A 10,148-nucleotide genomic window follows, 5' to 3' on the forward strand; every position below is an offset into this window, starting at 1 on the left:
GCATGAGAAAATTCGGGTCCTTTAAATAAAATTTCAAGAACCGACATTATTGTCCAGGATGATATAAATATCGTCATGGCCAATAAGTACAAAAATAAGCTCAATCAGCTGGGATGATCTAGGATGATCAGAAGAAAATTGATTACATTGTCCAGGACTATACAATATCACCCTGGATAATTAATTCAAATCCGAGTATAATCATCCTGAACATTACCCTGAATAGAGTCTGGCCGATGTCAATCGTCCAGGAAATAGCCCTGACCAATTCTGCGATCGACCAGGCCGATGTGATCGTATCAATCAGCCTTAATTATTTTCCATAATTGCCTGATTAATTTAGGCATAATTGTGTTGTATCTTCCAGGCCAATTTGAAGATCATCCGGGATGATAATTTAAAATAAAGAATACCTAAATTGATCATGGTGGCTGATTCTTTCTGATTTGAGCCTATCGTCATGGTCGATACACGTATCATCTAGGGCAATTTGCTTAATGACGCTGCTTAACCAGGATGCCCTAATTTGAGTTTCTATTTTTAGCTGAATCATCCTGGCCGATAGGAAAATCGTCCAGGCTGATGTACTCAAAACAAAAAAATTTAAAAAACCCCTCAAGTGTGTGTGTGAAAGGTTACTTAGCATCAGTAACCACTTTTATAATTGACTCAAGAAAGGAAAAAATATAGACTTGACTCAACCTAAATCTACCCAATCTTGAGCTGGCTTGAGCTGTATTCGATCTTGTGGTCCTAAAAAGTTAGTAAGGCAAAGAAGTCGTAGGGAACCTTGAATATTTGCTATCATCAAAAGTATAATCCATAATCTCAGATTCGTAACAATCTCCCCCTTTTTGATGATGGAAAACATAAACAGAGAATTCCAAATAGTTATGGCAATAAACAGTTATGGCAATTTAGTAAGAAAAATAGTTCACTAAATTCAAAGTACAAAATACATTAAACTACTCCCCCTTTTGACATCACAAAAAGGAGGGAACCACAAAAAAAACATAACATAAACTAAAAAAAAAAAAAAAACAATCTACAAAAAATTGAAACTAAAACTAGAAGAGAAATAAACAAAAAAACACATAAAAAATTAAAGAAACGAGGGCCCCTGATCATCAGACGGAGGTGGTGGTGGTGGCGGCTGCTGGAAGAGGGTGGAAAATGTGCCCCAAACTAGGCCATGTCCTGGTCGTGCTGCTGCTATTGGTGTGCAACATAGGCATCAAACCGGGCCACGTCCTCAATGTGTTGCTGCTGCTGGTATGCAGCATAGGCATCGAACCAGGCCACCCCCTCAGTGTGCTACTGCTAGTGGTGTGCTATGAACGTGTCAAAGTGGGTCTCCAATAAATCGAATCTCTCCAACAACTGATCCAACTGAGAGTGGTGGCGGAGAGGAACAGGTTCAGGAATAGGAGCGGGAGTGGGAGCACCTCCTCCTCTGCCCCCTGAGCTTTCCCATCTCCTGGGTGGAGAAGAGTACTGTGAAGGGTATTGAAGGAGTTATTTGAGTAGAATGGTGGAGGATGGTTGGGAGGAGCAGGATATTGAAGCTGGTATTTTGATTCTAGAACATAGGCAATAAGGTGTCCTAGAGCTAGATTGGGTTTCCTCTTATGACCTGGATTGCGGATTATTGTCAAATGCTCATTATAGAAAAAAAATTAGGTCAGTAGCATTGAACTCCCTATGGGCTAGAATGTAGAAGGTAGTAAGTGAAAAAAGTGGAGTGATGTGGACTCAGTCCCCGGCTTTTGGAATAATTGAAGTGCGAAGGACATGTTGAATTGCCCTAGCATCTTTGAGTAAAGAGCTAGTCTCTCCAACATGAAAGTGTGCGTTTGTGTGGCAAAGAAAGTGATTTGTAGTGGACCAGTCAAAGTCAGGATCAGAGATAAGGGTATGTAGCTTATCCCTAGTGGTGGACAGCTGCAATAATTCAACACAATCCTGATATGTGATTTTGATAGGGCGTCGATTCACATAGGAGGTGAGAGCAGTGTAGGAAGAATTTATGCGGAGGTTTGCATATAATTCAAAGAGAATTTCATAACTAAAGGGTACTTCAAGGGTGATAATAAAGTAAAGAGGAGTGTCGGCAAAATGATCCAGTGCTGGATAGGAGAGATAGGCTGGATTGATGGTTCATGAGACAGTAATGCCACACTCCTTGTAATGATGGTAGGCAGCCTGATTGTCTGCCTCCATGAATTGAGGGTCCAATGTGGCCCTCGAGGAGCTTCCAGAGGTTTGTCGAACACATTTTCCTCCAGCCATAAGCAGGAAAGGAGCAAAGAAACAGTAAGAAATCAGGGAGTAGAGGGAAGTGTGAAGAAAACATGGCTGAAATCTGGCTGTATTTAAAGAATCAGACGGATCATCCAGGCCGATCACAGGATCGTCCAAAAAGATCCGGTGAAATTATTATGAATATCCTAATTGGTCAAAAAGGCAGTCCGATCATCCAGGCCGATCATACATTGGCCGGGACGATTAAACACAGATGATCGTCCTGAGGAGTCAGGCCGAATGACCGTTGAAAAAGCAGATCGTCCAGGCCAATTAGGTGGATCATCCAGAATGATGCTCAATAATGGATCATACCGACTGAATTTAAAATGTTTTAAATCATGCGCCATGTGCATCGTCCAGGATGAACAGTGGTTCAACTAGGACGATTGTCCAAAAAATGGATCATCCCGAGCTATTTTAAAGATTTTAAACGTACTAACACATGGATCATCCAGGATGATCAAGAGTATCGGTCGGGATGATAACCAGTAAATGCATCATTTATGATGAAAACAGATATCGTCCAGGATGATCAATATGATTGTAGCAGAGGTCGATCATATCGTCTAGGATGATAAAGGATCGTCTATTACGATTAGAGCAAAAAAGTCAGAATATTCAGTAGATGGAGTTTTTAAAGCATGGAAAGCCGATCATCCAGGATGATATAAACATCGGCTAGGACGATGTTACAAAAACTTTTAACTCAAAGGAGGGATGGAGATGATCAGAGAATGCCCAAAAAACAAAAAGAAAAGAAAAATAACAATGATAAAACAAAAGTAAAAAAAAATCTTTTTTTATATCAAGGCATGAACATGATAAAGTCTCCATGTGATTGATTCTAAAAATTTATAAGCTAATGAGTTAACAACTTCAAAAATCCAAATAAATGGTAAAATATTCGATCATGTTAACCCTAAGCTCGAACTTCTTTTAGGGCAAAATCTTCATTTGAAATCAAAAGGCCTAACTTAGATAAACATTTGGATAAGAAAAAGAGACCTACTCAACACTTGGATTCAGATGTCTTATAGAATAATATATCAAAGTAGTTTGTTACATCCGCGAAATTCAAAATCAAGTCTTTGAAAAATCTCATGTGATACAAGAAATCTTCTAAGTTTTAAGAGTTGGAAGAAAGAAAGATAGCTTGCTTTTGATGGGCTCATTATATGCCTCTTGTCCATTGAATGACGCACTTTGCACATCTTTTGATTGTATTTATATATATTTTTTTTTCAATTTGGCGTCATTGCACTGTTTTTGGCATCATTGGCCACTTTTTTTTCATTATTTTTGCAAGCTAGATCCTTTTCCAACAACTCTTAAATATTCTTATTTGTGAGTATATCTTTTAGATATTAGAGAAGAAAAACTCACTCTCTAATATAAGGAAGAACAATTCACAAAACAAAATAAAAAATTATGTGAGAGATTCATTGACAGGATAACGTGAAATCTTGAAGTAACATAAAAACTTTAACTATTATGGTATAATCTAGTTTACTGTAACAATGTAGAAAATATCGCAATTGCAAAATATAATTGTTAATTTGAGATAGACTCTTGGTTAGAAAAGAAAATTTTACCACCAAAATAGGTTAGAGAGAGAGACACAATCAACGATGTTTTTACCCTTTAGTAGATTTAGGAGATGTAAAACATTAACTCCAAATTTTCAAAATAAAAAACAAGGCATAAGATATAAATTCAGCGATGATTTGAAATGAAAAAAAAAATAAAGCATGGCATAAAAAGTACCAAAGACAAAATAAAAAACAACTAGAAATAAACAACTAAAAAATTAGAAAAATACAGCAAAGTAATCAGCAGATAAAACATCAATAGAAATCAAGTTCATGCATTAATATCAATCACACCCAATCTGGTCCTTAAAGTGCTAAAAGTATCGAAGGCCAGTATTTTAGTAAAAATTCCAGCCAGTTGATTCTCAGTCGCCACATGATGTAACTCAATATCTCACTTAGTCACATGATCTCTAATAAAATGATGTCTAATGTCAATGTGCTTAGTCCTTAAATGTTGGATAGGATTCTTAGAAATGCAGATGACACTAGTATTATCAAGAAGAATAGAGATGGTGCCTACAGGTAATCCTAAATCCAGTACTTGCTATTTTAACCAAAGGACTTGGGCCACACTACTTCCTAAAGCAATATACTCAGCTTCAGTAGTGGAAAGAGTAATAGAGTTTTGCTTTCTACTAGACCAGGAGACTAGAGACTGTCCTATGAATTGATAAGTTCCAGAAGTGCTTTTTTTATCCACTTTAGATCCTGCAAAATTAAAATCAGAATATCCAATAATCTCAAAAGAAGTATTGTGCCTAGGGTATCAGATTCCTAAGTCTTGGGTCTCTAAAAGGTATCTAAGAATTCTCTTAACTACAGTCAGGTGGGATTCCTTAGGGTCAGCTTGAAATCTAGCATAAAGGCAAACGCTAAACATTATATCAGGTCCGCTGGCAGTCAGGTAAAGTAAAGATCCAATCATCCTTCTGTACTTATTCTGATTAACTAATTTTTCATTTGGGCCCTTATCAATTGAACTCCTGAGGTCATGGGAGTATTAATTGGCTTGGCTTTATCCATTTCATATTTCTTCAAGATGTCCTTTATGTACTTTGTTTAGCTCAAAAAAATTCCATCATTTAATTGTCTAATGTTAAACCTCAAAAAGTAGGATAATTCTCCCATCATACTCATCTCAAACTCCTTACTCATTGTTTTAGAAAAATCATCACATAGCCTTTTATTAGAAGATCCAAAAATTATATCATCGACATATATCTGAACAATGAGTAAATCATCTCCTACTTTTCTCAGAAAAAGGGTGGTGTCTACACTCCCCTTACAGAACTCCCTTTCTAGTAAGAATATGCTAAGCCTCTCATACCAAGCTCTGGGTGCCTGCTTTAATCCATATAAGGCCTTTTTTAATTTGAAAACATGATTTGGAAATTGGGAACTCTTAAAACCTGGGGGTTGTTCTACAAACACATCCTCTTTTATTTCTCCATTTAAAAAGGCACTCTTAACGTCCATTTGGAAAAGCTTAAATCCCTTATAACAAGCAGTCTAATAGTACTCTAATGGCTTCCAATCTAGCTACTGGGGCAAAAGTCTCCTCAAAATCTATCCCTTCTATTTGGTTATACCCCTTAGCCACTAATCTTGCCTTATTCCTAACCACCACTCAAGAATCATTCACCTTATTCTTAAAGACCCACTTGGTTTCAACTACACTTTATCCCTTAGGTCTTTCTACAAGCTTCCAAACATCATTTCTAACAAACTGGTTCAACTCCTCCTATATAGCTAAGATCCAAAACTCATCAGTATGGGATTGGTTTAAGTTGGTGGGTTTAGTCATTGAGATAAAGGCAGAGTGGTTCACTTTCTTCTTAAGTCCATGTCTAGTCCTAACTCCATCAGACGGGTCTCCTAAAATCAGATCTTTAGGGTGACTCGAAGAGTATTTCCAATCTCTAGGAAAAGTGTGTGAAGGTAAACCCTTTCCTCCATATTTATATTTTCTTCTCCTTGGGTAACCTCTCCTACTCCTTTAGTTTTATGGTGCTCTACCCCCTTCTCCAAGTTTTCTAATCAAGTGGCAATCTCTCCATCATCATCATCCTCAACTCTAGGCTTTCTAGGATCAGACTCAACAAACACTACATGTGTAGTCTCTTCCGCCACTAATGTTCTCTTATTAAACACCCTGAAAGACTTTCTAACACTAGAATATCCTAAAAACACTCCTTCATCAGATTTTGGGTCAAATTTTCCCAAGTTAGACTTCCCATTATTGTGATTGAAAACCTTACAACCAAAGACATGAAAGTGGAAAAGATTGGGTGTCCTACCCTTAAGGATCTTATAGGATGTCTTATCTAATTTGACTCTAACATTCACCCTATTCAACACATATCAAGCAGTGATAACCGCTTCAGTCCAAAAGTATTTTGGAAGTGAATACTCAGCAAGCATTTCTCTAGCAGCTTCCACTAAGGTTTGGTTCTTCCTTTCAGCTACCCCGTTCTTTTGAGGGGTCCTAAGAGCTAAGAAGTTGTGGCTAATCCCCTTGTTTTCACAAAAATCTCTAAATCTCTCATTTTTAAACTCTCCCGCATGGTCACTATGAATGGTCAAGATCTCACAACCTATGTTTTTTTAAATCTAAGTGAAGAAGACTCTAAACTCATCAAATGACTCATTTTTGTGTGACAGAAATTTAATCCAAGAAAACCTCAAGTAGTCATCGACAATCATAAAACCATAGACTTTTCCTCCCAAACTGACAGTGCTAATGGGTCCAAAAAAATCCATGTGAAGGACTTCTAAAGGTCTAGAGGTGCTAATATCCTTAATGGAGTGAAAAGTGGAGTGGATTTGCTTTCCTAATTGGCAAGCATTACAAAGATGGTCTTTTGAAAACTTAAGCTTGGGGACACCTCTAACAAGGTCTTTTTGGGTCACTTTCCTAAGGGTTTTCATACTGGCATGACATAATCTCATGTGCCACAACCATGAATCATTAATAACATTTTTTAAGCAAAATGAAGCAACACAGTCAATATTATTTAAATCAAGCATGTAAACATTGTTGATCTAATTGCCCTGTAAAACAATGTTATTATTTAAGCTCATAATGCATGAATTTGTTAAAACTTTTATGATGAAGCCCTTGTCGCAAAGCTAACTGATGCTGAGCAAGTTGTGTTTCAATCCATCTACAAGCAAAACATTTTCAATCAGAAGATTCCTAGAATTACCAATTATACCTGCTCCTACCACCTTCCTGGTGGTGTTGTCTCCAAGAGTCACCTTGCCTACTGTCCTGGTCTCCAGCACTATGAATTGACTGGCATCACCAGTCATATGTCAAGAGCATCTGGTTTCTAAGTACCACATGCTCTCACGAGGCCTTTTGTGAGAGCTTGCCTGTAAAATTATCAAATGTCAGATTTAGGAACCCAAACATGTTTGAGTTCATTCTTATGGAAAGTAGAATGCAATGCATGCTGTGGATCATGTAACTTGGGTCTCCAAACCCAATGAGGGCTATGGTGAATGGTGCAAGTGTGTGCTATGTGTCCTAGCATGCCACATGAAAAACATCTAACTCCAGGAAAAGGATGCACAAATCTACTCCTATGGTGATGCTTTTATGCAATGCATGAAATGAGGATTTTTTTATTTTCAAAGGTTTTTTAATTTTTTTAATTTTTAATATTCCCTTTCTAACTCAGAATGGGACAATTTTAAAGAATCATGAGAGTCGGTTAACTCAGCATGTTTTTGGTTTAATGCATCAAACTTATCAAGTAAATCCATGTGATTTGAATCAATTGTTGAATGTTCTTTGAAAAGATTTTCATGCTCTTTTTGTAAATTAAAAAAATTCTAATTTTAGGCTAGCATAAGTTTTCTTAAGTTTTCTATATGATGCATGTATTTTTTAGAAACTTCAAGGAGTTGCACATAGGTTAGTTCACATACTTCTTCTTGGTCACTTTGATCAAGATTATTGTTCGCCATTAAGCACAAGTTTGTTGTCTCCTCCTCAGGTTCAGTTTCAGAGAAATCTGATGCAGAATCCGCCCAGAACGCCTTTTGGAATTTCTTCTTGCTTTTGTCCTTTTTGAAGTTTGGTTTCTCCTCACCCTTCTCCTTACTTGGATGTGCCTTTAGTGTAGGAAAATTAACTTTAACGTGCCCAGGCTTCCTGCATTCAAAGAAAATTGTTTCATTAGAATTTTTAAAATTTTTATTTCAGTTACCTTTATTCCACTTTTAATGATTCTTGTGCTTCTTCCTTAGAAAGCTCTTAAATTGCCTCATGATTAAAGCAACATCATTGCTTTTAGACCTGAAAGAGTCAGTGTCCGAATCATTCGCCTTAAGTGCCACCATTTTCTCCTTGTTCCTTTCACCTGCATCAAGATTTCTTTGGTTCACCCGTTGCTCATAAGCAATGAGTGAACCAAATAAGTTATCGATCGAATATGTATTTAAATCTTTAGATTCATATATTGCAGTAATTTTTGCATCAAAAGAGGAAAGCAAACATCTTAAAATTTTGTTTATTTTTTGATAGTTAGAAAGTTCTCTTCCTAATGTATGCAATGAAGTAACAATCTGAGTAAACCTTGTATACATTTCAAAAATTGATTCTAAAGGTTTCATATGAAAAAGTTCGTAATCATGCAAGAGAATATTCAAACGGGATTGCTTGACTTCTTTAGTACCTTTATAGGTGACACACAATTTATCCCAAATTTCTTTACCAGTAGTGCAAGTGGAAACACGCATGTAATCGTTCAATTTTAAAGAACAGAAAAAATAGTTCAAATATTTGGCATTTAATTGTGCTAAATCCCTATCATCTAGAGTCCATTCAGTAAAAGGAAGTGGAACAGTAACGCCATTTAATTTTCCAGTTGGAGGTGAATAACCATCCTTAACAAGCATCCACATGCGATAATCAATTGATTATAAAAAAGTAGACATGCGAGTTTTTCAAAAATCAAAAGGGATATTATCAAATAAAGGTGGTCGGGTAATAGAATACCCTTCCACAGTAATACGATTTCTATTGTTAGCCATGGATCAAAATTTAAAAAGTTTTCAAACTTAGTTTTTTATGAATCCCTCTCTGATACCACTTGAAAGTTTGTTAGGGATGTTAAGCCCTTAAGAACTAGCCTGCAGCTAACCAAGAGGGGAGTGAATTGGTATTTTAAAAAATTTCTTTTAGTAGAGCACAACAAAACTTGAAACCAAATCACCACAGAAATAAAGGTGCAAAAATAAATAAATGTGGAAGCAAAACAAAAAAAGATCACACCAGATTTATAATGGTTCGGTCAATCCTTGACCTACGTCCACTCCTCAAAGGCACCCTCCGAGTATTGCACTAAATAAGTGTCTCTCCTTTAGCTCACACAGCTAGGCAGAGAAGCCTTTACAACAGACTCCTTTTCACTAACCACGGTGTGGTAGAGAACTGGCTCCTTTTGCTTCCTCCTAAAGCGGATAGATAACCCAGACCTTTGCTGAAGTAGACCTCCCAAGAACCTCCCAAGGATGAAGGACGAAGAATGGAGATGATGACTTGAAACCTTGCTTGGAGCAACCTTTGTGAACCCTCTCACAAACTCCCCCTCACAAGTTCCCCCCCCTCTCTCTCTCTCTCCCTCTCCCAAGGCTCTCTCAGGTCAAGACAGCAGCACTCAAGATCTTAAGAATGAAAAAAGTTGGGTCCTTTAAATAGAATTTCAAGAACCAACATTATTGTCCACTATAATATAAATATCGTCCTGGCCTATCAGTACAAAAATAAGCTCAATCAGTTGGGATAATTCAGGACGATCATAAGAAAATTGATTACATCGTCTAGGCCGATACAATATTGTCCTGGATGATTAGTTCAAATCCGAGTAAAATCATCATGAACATCACCCTGAATAGAGTCTGGCCGATGTCAATTGTCAAAGACATCATCCAAGTCAATTCTGCCATCGGTCCAGCCGATGTGATCATATCATTCAGCCTTAATTACTTTCCATAATTACCTGATTAATTTTGGCATAATTATGCAGTATCGTCCAGGATGATATGGAGATCATCCAGGATGATAATTTAAAATAAAGAATACCTAAATTAATCATGGTGGCTGATTCTTTCTAATTTGAGCCTATCATCCTAGCTGATACACGTATCATCCAGGATGATTTGCTTAATTACAGCTGCTTAACCAGGATGCCCTAATTAGGGTTTCTATTTTTAGGTGAATCATCCTAGACGATAGGAAAATCG

The sequence above is a fragment of the Dendrobium catenatum genome, unplaced genomic scaffold (genome assembly GCF_001605985.2).
Source record: "Dendrobium catenatum unplaced genomic scaffold, ASM160598v2 fragScaff_scaffold_880, whole genome shotgun sequence".
In the NCBI taxonomy this organism is placed as follows: Eukaryota; Viridiplantae; Streptophyta; class Magnoliopsida; order Asparagales; family Orchidaceae; genus Dendrobium; species Dendrobium catenatum.